This window comes from Rhinopithecus bieti, unplaced genomic scaffold (assembly GCF_001698545.2).
Source record: "Rhinopithecus bieti isolate Rb0 unplaced genomic scaffold, ASM169854v2 scaffold_68834, whole genome shotgun sequence".
Lineage (NCBI taxonomy): Eukaryota > Metazoa > Chordata > Mammalia > Primates > Cercopithecidae > Rhinopithecus > Rhinopithecus bieti.
The window spans coordinates 327,315-335,691 of NW_016826182.1; positions in this window are offsets into that span (position 1 = coordinate 327,315).

Genomic DNA, 8,377 nt, shown 5'->3' on the forward strand with positions numbered 1-8,377 from the left:
TAGGAGAGAAAAGGTATTAGCAGTCCTATACCTAAATAACAGAAGTTTCAAAAAGACAGATCAGAGAAAATAGAGGGGGAAGAAATCCTCAAAGGAATATTTAAGAGAATTTTCTAGAACTGAAGGACATGAGTTTCTAGATTAACAAGATCCAGCAAGTGCTTAGCACAATGGATGAAAATATACCTACATTAAGGCACATGATTATACTGCCTTACAACATTAAGGCCAAAGAGAAAATCCTAACACTCTCCAGACGACTTACAAAGAATCAAGTTGTTTCTGATTACGAATTTTATATATGGTTAAGCTCTTCTGGATATGTATGGGTTAAATAGGTTTTCTGATTTTCTTTTTTTTTTTTTTAATTTTTTTTTTTTTTTTTTTAGAGAGAGAGGTCTTACTATATTGCCCAGGCTGGTGTTGAACTCCTGAGCTCAAGCCATCCTCCCGCCTTGGACTCCCGAAGTGCCAGGATTATAGGCATGAGCCAGTGTACTCAGCCTTTTCTGAGTTTCAAGTTCTCAAGAATTGTACCACCCATGCATTCCTCAGAATGCTGTTGCAGGAAGTACTTCAACAAAACAAGATATAAAGCAAAGAGGAAGATGTGAGACAGGACACAGGGAGCTTAATAAGGAGAAAGGTGAAGCAATCTTCATGTTGAAAGTGAAGGGAGATCCAGGAAGACAGCACTGCAGTACTCCTGAAGAATAAACTATTCAGATTGGAACAGGTTGGGAGGCTGCAGAAGAGAGAGTTCCAGTAAGATAAATTGAAATGCACACCTGGTATGTTTGAACATACTGGAACATATTTAGATAGAACTGAGGAAGAGTTTAGGTGTGAATAAATGATGTTTACATGGAAAGCTAAGAAAGCAGGCAAAAAGAACAGTTACTAACTCCAAAGAGAAGAAAGGAAGAAAAAGCAATCATTGTTACTTACTGGCTTAGCAGTTTTCATAACTATAAAAATGTAAATTCTAAATTCTGGAATAACTAAAATTATGATACAAGTATGCTGGGTCATGGAGGTGAGGAAATGAAAACCAAATTCTCATCCTCCAAAGTGAGATGACAATACGTAATGCCTAAAACTGAAAAGTATGTTGTGATAGATTCTGTCATAGGGAGTTCATGTTATTTAGAGAAATGGCAACAAAGAAGAAATAGTTGGGAGACTTGAAAGTGGTTGTTGTAGAAAGTGGGATTTGGGGATGGATGGAGCCAGACAGGCGACTGATTTTTGTCTGCTTTTTTAGTAAGACTTGCAGAGTGATTTGATTCTTTTTTAAATTATTAAATTTATTTATTTACTTATTTTTTGAGACAGAGTCTCACTCTGTCACCCAGGCTGGAGTGCAGTGGCGCAATCTCGGTTCACTGCAACCTCCGCCTCCCAGGTTCAAGTGATTCTCGTGTATCAGCCTCCTGAGTAGCTTGGATTACAGGCATGCGCTACCACACCGGCTAATTTTTGTATTTTTGTAGAGACAGGGTTTCACCACATTGTCTAGGCTTGTCTCGAACTCCTGACCTCAAGTGACCCCCTGGCTCAGCCTCCAAAAGTGCTGGGATTATAGGCATAAGCCACTGCACATGGCCTAATTCTTTAAACTATATTTACATATAACTTTGATGAAAATAAAAACTAAAACTAATGGGTCTTTTTTCTAGCTAATTCTTTAGTTTAAACCCATTTTTAGCCAGATGCTGAGACACATGCCTGTAGTCTTAGCTACTTGTGAGGCTGAGGCAGGGTGGTGGCTTGAGCCCAGAAGGTGGAGGCTGCAGTGAGCTATGATAGCACCACTACATTCCAGCCTGGGCAACAGAGAGAGACCCTGTCTATAAATAATAACAATGATAAACCCACTTAACTTGCTTGGTGTGCTACAAAATTAAATGTTAATTGTAAAAGTTATCATGTGTCTTTTGAAGACACAATGAGATCCACCCTTTATGTTTCAATTACAATATTTACAATTATAATAAAAGTTGTCAGGAGAAATAACCCCATTGTTTTAAGTAATTTTTATTAAATTTGTATTATGAGTAATTACTACATGTTTATTGTTAAAAGAAAAACTCTTAGAAAGAATAGTATAACAAGATTGGCTCCCAAAACCCAGAACTAACTCTTGATAGTAATATATTTGTATATACTTTATCAATTAGGACTAGGTTTGGCTACATGTAAGAGAAAATCCAAATCGATAGTCATTTAAACACACAAAGTTCTGTTCCCTCATGTAACAGCAGTCCAGACATGGGTATCTAGAGTTGCTATAGTAGTTTCATGAGGTATTCAGGGACCTAGGCTCCTCTCAGCTTTCTACTCCACCATCCCTGGGGTCTGGCCATCACCCTCATGAACAGTGACAGAGCTCCAGCTATCATCATGTCTGTGCTCCAGGCAACTCGATAGAGGAAAGATGAGAAGATGTCTTTAAGGAAATTTTAGGAAGTACCACTCTGCTTTCCTTTATACATACTAAGAAATTTAAGCCAGGGCCAGGCCACAGTGGCTCACGCACTTTGGGAGGCTGAAGCGGGTGCATCACTTGAGGCCAGGAGTTCGAGACCAGCCTGGCCCACATGGTGAAACCCCATGACATAAAGAAGTACAAAATAAAACATGTTCATCTATTTAATTGATAAGAAACAAAATTATAAAACCTAATGTTGGATGGAGTGCAGTAAGATTGGCATTGAACTCATATATTATTAATGTAATAAATACATTATAAATTGGTAAAAAAAATAACATTTTTTGTCCCTACTAAAAATACATAAATTAGCCAGGTGGGGTGGTATATGCCTGTAATCCCAGCTACTTGGGAGGCTGAGGCAGGAGATCGCTTCAACCCAGGAGGCGGAGATTGCAGTGAGCCAAGATTGCAACACTGTACTTCATCTAGCCAGGGCAACAGAGCAAGACCCTGTCTCAAAAAAAAAAAAAAAAAAAAAAAGAAAGAAAGAAAGTGACTTAGGCCAGGCTCAGTGGCTCATGCCTGTGATCCCTGCACTTTGGGAGGTTGAGGTGGGAAGATCACTTGAGCCCAAGAGTTTGAGACCAGCCTGGGCAACGTGGTGAAATCTGGTCTCTACAAAAAAATACAAAAATTAGCCACATGTGGTGGTACAGGCCTGTAGTCTCAGCTACTCAAGAGGCTGAGGTGGGAGATCACTTGAGCTCAAGGAGGTCAGGGAGATCACTTGAGCTCAAGGAGGTCAAGGCTGCAGTGAGCCATGATCATGCCATTGCACTCCAGCCTGGGCAACAGAGCTAGTCTCAAAAAAAAAAGAAAAAAAAAGTTTAAGGAATTGGCTCATACAATTGTGAGTGCTGGCAAGTCTAAAGTTTGTAAAGCAGGCCAGCAGGCTGGAAAGTCAGGCAGGAGTTGATGCTTTGGTCTTGAAGTAGATTTTCTTCATATCCAGGAAACCTCAGTTTTTGCTCTTAAGGCCTTAAACTGATTGGACGAGGCCCACCTATATTCTTGAGGAGAATCTCTTTTACTGAAAGTCAAATGATTGTCTAGGTTTAACACCTACAAAATACCTTCACAATAACACCTAGATTAGTGTTTGATTAAATCCTTGGGTACTTTAGCTTAGCCAAGTTGACACGTAAGACTACAACAGCAGTCTTTGTCATAGATTATGCAGCACATATACATTGGCATCAAACTTCTTCACTTGATTGTGGGCAGTCCCAATACCATCACATATTCTCATTAAACATAATATTTATCAAAGTAGCTTAATATCCCAAAGTATCAAAATAAAGTAATATTTAATAATTTCTACACTCCATAACCTTTACAATATGTACATATATGTATACATCTTAGCAATTTCAGATTATTCATTAAATTTCTAAAAATGAGATTATCGAGTTAACAATCATGATTTATTTTTAAGGCCTTTATTCCTATTGTCAAAGTGCTTTCCTGGCCGGGCGCGGTGGCTCAAGCCTGTAATCCCAGCACTTTGGGAGGCCGAGACGGGCGGATCACGAGGTCAGGAGATAGACACCATCCTGGCTAACCTGGTGAAACCCTGTCTCTACTGAAAAATACAAAAAACTAGCAGGGCGAGGTGGCGGGTGCCTGTAGTCCCAGCTACTCGGGAGGCTGAGGCAGGAGAATGGCGTAAACTCGGGAGGCGGAGCTTGCAGTGAGCTGAGATCCAGCCACTGCACTCCAGCCTGGGCAACAGAGTGAGACTCCGTTTCAAAAAAAAACAAAAAAACAAAAAACAAACAAACAAAAAAAAACCAAAGTGCTTTCCTGAAAGTTTGTACCAACTGACAATGTATTTATTACATTAATAATATATGAATTCAATGCCAATCTTGCTATACTCCATTCAAAATTAGGTTTTATAATTTTGTTTCTTATCAATTAAATAGACAAACATGTTTTGTTTTGTACTTCTTTATTAACTAGTATATAAACAATTTTATCATTCGCTATGTTCTATTGACCATTTCTATTTCTTCTCTTGTTAACTGTCTACTTTTGCCTAGTTTTCTATTAGGCTATTAGTATTCTTCTCATTGATATATGAGATATTTATATATTAAGAATATAAATCTTTCTCTCCTTTTTTTTGCAAATAATATTTCTAATTTGCTTTCCTACTTTTTCTCTTTTATTTTATTTTATTTTTTTTAATTTTTTTTGAGATGTAGTCCCGCTCTATTGCCCTGGCTGGAATACAGTGGTATGATCTTGGCTCACTGCAACCTCTGCATTCCAGATTCAAATGATTCTCCCACCTCAGCCTCCAAAGTAGCTGGGACTACAGGAGTGTGCCACCATGTCTGGCTAATTTTTTGTATTTTTAGTTTCACCATGCTTCACCATGTTGCCCAGGCTGGTCTTGAACTCCTGAACTCAAGTGATCTGCCCGCCTTGGCCTCACAAAGTGCTGGAATTACAGGCATGAGTCACCGGTGCCTGGCCTTTTTTCTTCTTACAAGGTATGTAAATCATAGAAACTATACACACTTCAACTTTTCACTATGGCAATGAAAATTAATGAAGATATATTACTGGTAACAAAAATAAAGGGAACTGAAACATGAAAATGAGACTATTTTCATAGATAAACATCATTCCTATGGATGACTCAGGTAACCAGTTATATCTTTCCAAAAAAAGTACTTGGGAAAACTCAATTTTTTTTTTCTAAAAATTCTTACATATGTAATGTTTTCTTCCCTTAGTAGTATTACCAACTTAAAAATCTATTGATTGAATTGTCATTTCCAAGAAGATTTCATTTCTTTTTTTTTTTTTTGGTTTTTTTTTTTTTTTTTTTTTTTTTTTTTTTTTGAGACAGAGTCTCACTCTGTTGCCCAGGCTGGAGTGCAATGGCACAATCTTGGCTCACTGCAACCTCTGCCTCCCACGGGATTCTTGTGCCTCAGTTTACCGAGGCACAAGCTGGGGTTACAGGCGCATTCAGCCACAGCCGACTAACTTTCGTATTTTTAGTAGAGATCGGGTTTCACCATGTTGTCCAGGCTGGTCTTGAACTCCTGTCCTAAAGAGATCCTCCTGCTTTGGCCTCCCAAAGTGCTGGGAATACAGGCATGAGCCACCTCGTCCAGCCTAGAAGATGTTAATATTATGTTTGAATTTTAAGATGATCAATAACTTTTTTTTTTTTTTTTTTTTGAGACGGAGTCTCACTCCGTCACCCAGGCTGAAGTGCAGTGGCGGGATCTTGGCTCACTGCAAGCTCCGCCTCCCGGGTTCACGCCATTCTCCTGCCTCAGCCTCCAGAGTAGCTGGGACTACAGGCGCCCGCCACCTCGCCCAGCTAATTTTTTGCATTTTTAGTAGTGACAGGGTTTCACCATGTCAGCCAGGATGGTCTCGATCTCCTAACCTCGAGATCTGCCCGCCTCGGCCTCCCAAAGTGCTGGGATTACAGGTGTGAGCCACCGCGCCCGGTCACTGATCAACAATTTTTTAAGAAAAAATTTACGGGAGAATCAACTAAACAATGATCTTATGAATTCTTTCCTACTTCTAAGGAAATAAAAAAATTAAAAAGCAGCAGATAAGGGTGTTAAATCTGTGATGGCAGTAATAGCTGCATGACGCTGATGTGCTGTAAATAAATCCTTGTGGTAATTTAAATGGACTCAGCCATTTGTGCCACATATGACACCCCAGCGTGTTTTCCTTTCCTCCTTGGTAATTTTTAGATGTTATCTCATTTACTATGAAAAGCACAATCATCCCACACACAGTTCTTGCACTGAGTTTTAATGTAATCTGCACAGAATTTTAGCTTGATATTGAAAATTAGAAGTGAAACTGAATTCTAAGCAAGCTATCTGACTTGACCAATAATTTAAACTTGTACAGTGTAACAGTACTTGGAACTGTTTTTCTACTTCATTCAAATTGGTGGTGAGTCTGTGATTATCTCCAATAATTTTTTATATTGTCAGCAAAGCAACCAACTTGTTTTCATTTGTAATTCCTAAGTGAAAAAATGGGCTAGTTGCCAGGCGCGGTGGCTCACGCCTGTAATCCCAGCAGTTTGGGAGGCCGAGGCGGGCGGATCACGAGGTCAGGAGATTGAGACTATCCTGGCTAACATGGTGAAACCCCGTCTCTACTAAAAATACGAAAAAATTATTCGGGAGTGGTGGCTGGCGCCTGTAGTCCCAGCTACTGGAGAGACTGAGGCAGGAGAATGGCGTGAACCCGGGAAGCGGAGCTTGCAGTGAGTTGAGATGGCGCCACTGCGCTCCAGCTGGACAACGTAGGGAGACTCCGTCTCAAAAAAAAAGGGCTAGTACATATTCACTTATTTACCTATAATATCCCCACTTATCAAATTTATTATTGTTTATTGAATCTATTTTTATTTTCAAAAATGTTTTTGTTTTTTGTTTTCCTTTAATAAAGGCAGGGTTTTGCCATGCTGCCCGGGCTGGTCTTGAATTCCTGGGATCAAGCACTCCACCTGCCTTGGCCTCTCAAAGTGCTGGGATTACAGGCGTGAGCCACTGCACCATGCCTAAACGTTTTTCTTGTATGGGTCTTTTCTAATGCTTTTAAATTATGAGTCTGGTTTAAAATCTTTTATTTGTTTCCAACTACATGCATTTTAATTTTGTTAAAAGCAAAATTTCTCAATTTATCTTTTATCCTTTCATTCTGTTTATGATATTTTAGTCATATCTTAGTTCTACATTTTAAACAGCCAAATTTCAATCTTCTATTTTATGATTTGAGTTTCATGTGTTTTTCTGGGTTTCATGTGCATTCTCACTGAGAGATTATATTAAAATACCACTCCTGTTTTCTTATAGTACTCTTTTAATTTTGCTGTTTCAAATTCAATTTTGTCATGTATTGAGATATTTTTCTTATTTGACCTATTAATATGGGTGTATTATATGAGCAGTTTTCCCATAAAATTACCTTGCATTTCTTAAATAAATTGCCATGTATTATTACTTTAATAGGCCGCTTTATCTTTTAGGAATTTTGCATTTGTTGACATAAGTGATATTATTCTACAAATTTCTCTTTTATGCTGTCTTTAGTCAGATTGTGCTGATCATATTGTGATAGCTTCTTAAATCGCATCTGTTGGCTTTTCTTCTTTCTCCATATTCTAAAATGACTTAAATAGTGACACTAGTTAGCACTATTTTGAGGGTTAGGTCTTGAACACTTTCTCAGTTTCTTCCAAGGTTAATAATCTGTGTAAGTTTTCTCTTTACTCCATTTTGGTAATTTGTATTTCCCTAGAAGTCATCCATTTCAATCAGGTTTTCAACTATATTTGTATGTAGCTGTGCCAAATACTTATTTCCTTAATTTCCATATGTCCTCTCTAATATTGTATACTTAGGCTTTTCTCTCCATTAAGCTAGTGTGTGGATTGTTTTAAGAATCAGCTCTTGGCCAGGCATGGTGGCTCATGCCTGTAATCCCAGCACTTTGGGAGGCCAAGGCAGGCAGATCATGAGGTCAGGAGACCAGCCTGGCCAACATGGCAAAACTCCATCTCTACTAAAAATACAAAAAAAAATACCCGGGTATGGTGGCGGGTACCTGTAATCCCAGCTACTGGGGAGGCTGAGGCAGGAGAATCACTTGAACCTGGGAGGCAGAGGTTGCAGTGAGCTGAGATCGTGCCACTGCATTCCAGCCTGGGTGACAGAGCAAGACTCTTTCTCAAAAAAAAAAAAAAAAAAAAAAAAAAAGAATCAGCACTTAAGCGGGGTGCAACGGCTCATACCTGTAATCCCAGTACTCTGAGAGGCCAAGGCAGGAGGATCCCTTAAGGTCAGGAATTTGAGAGCTGCCTGGTCACCTCTGTCTCTACCAAAA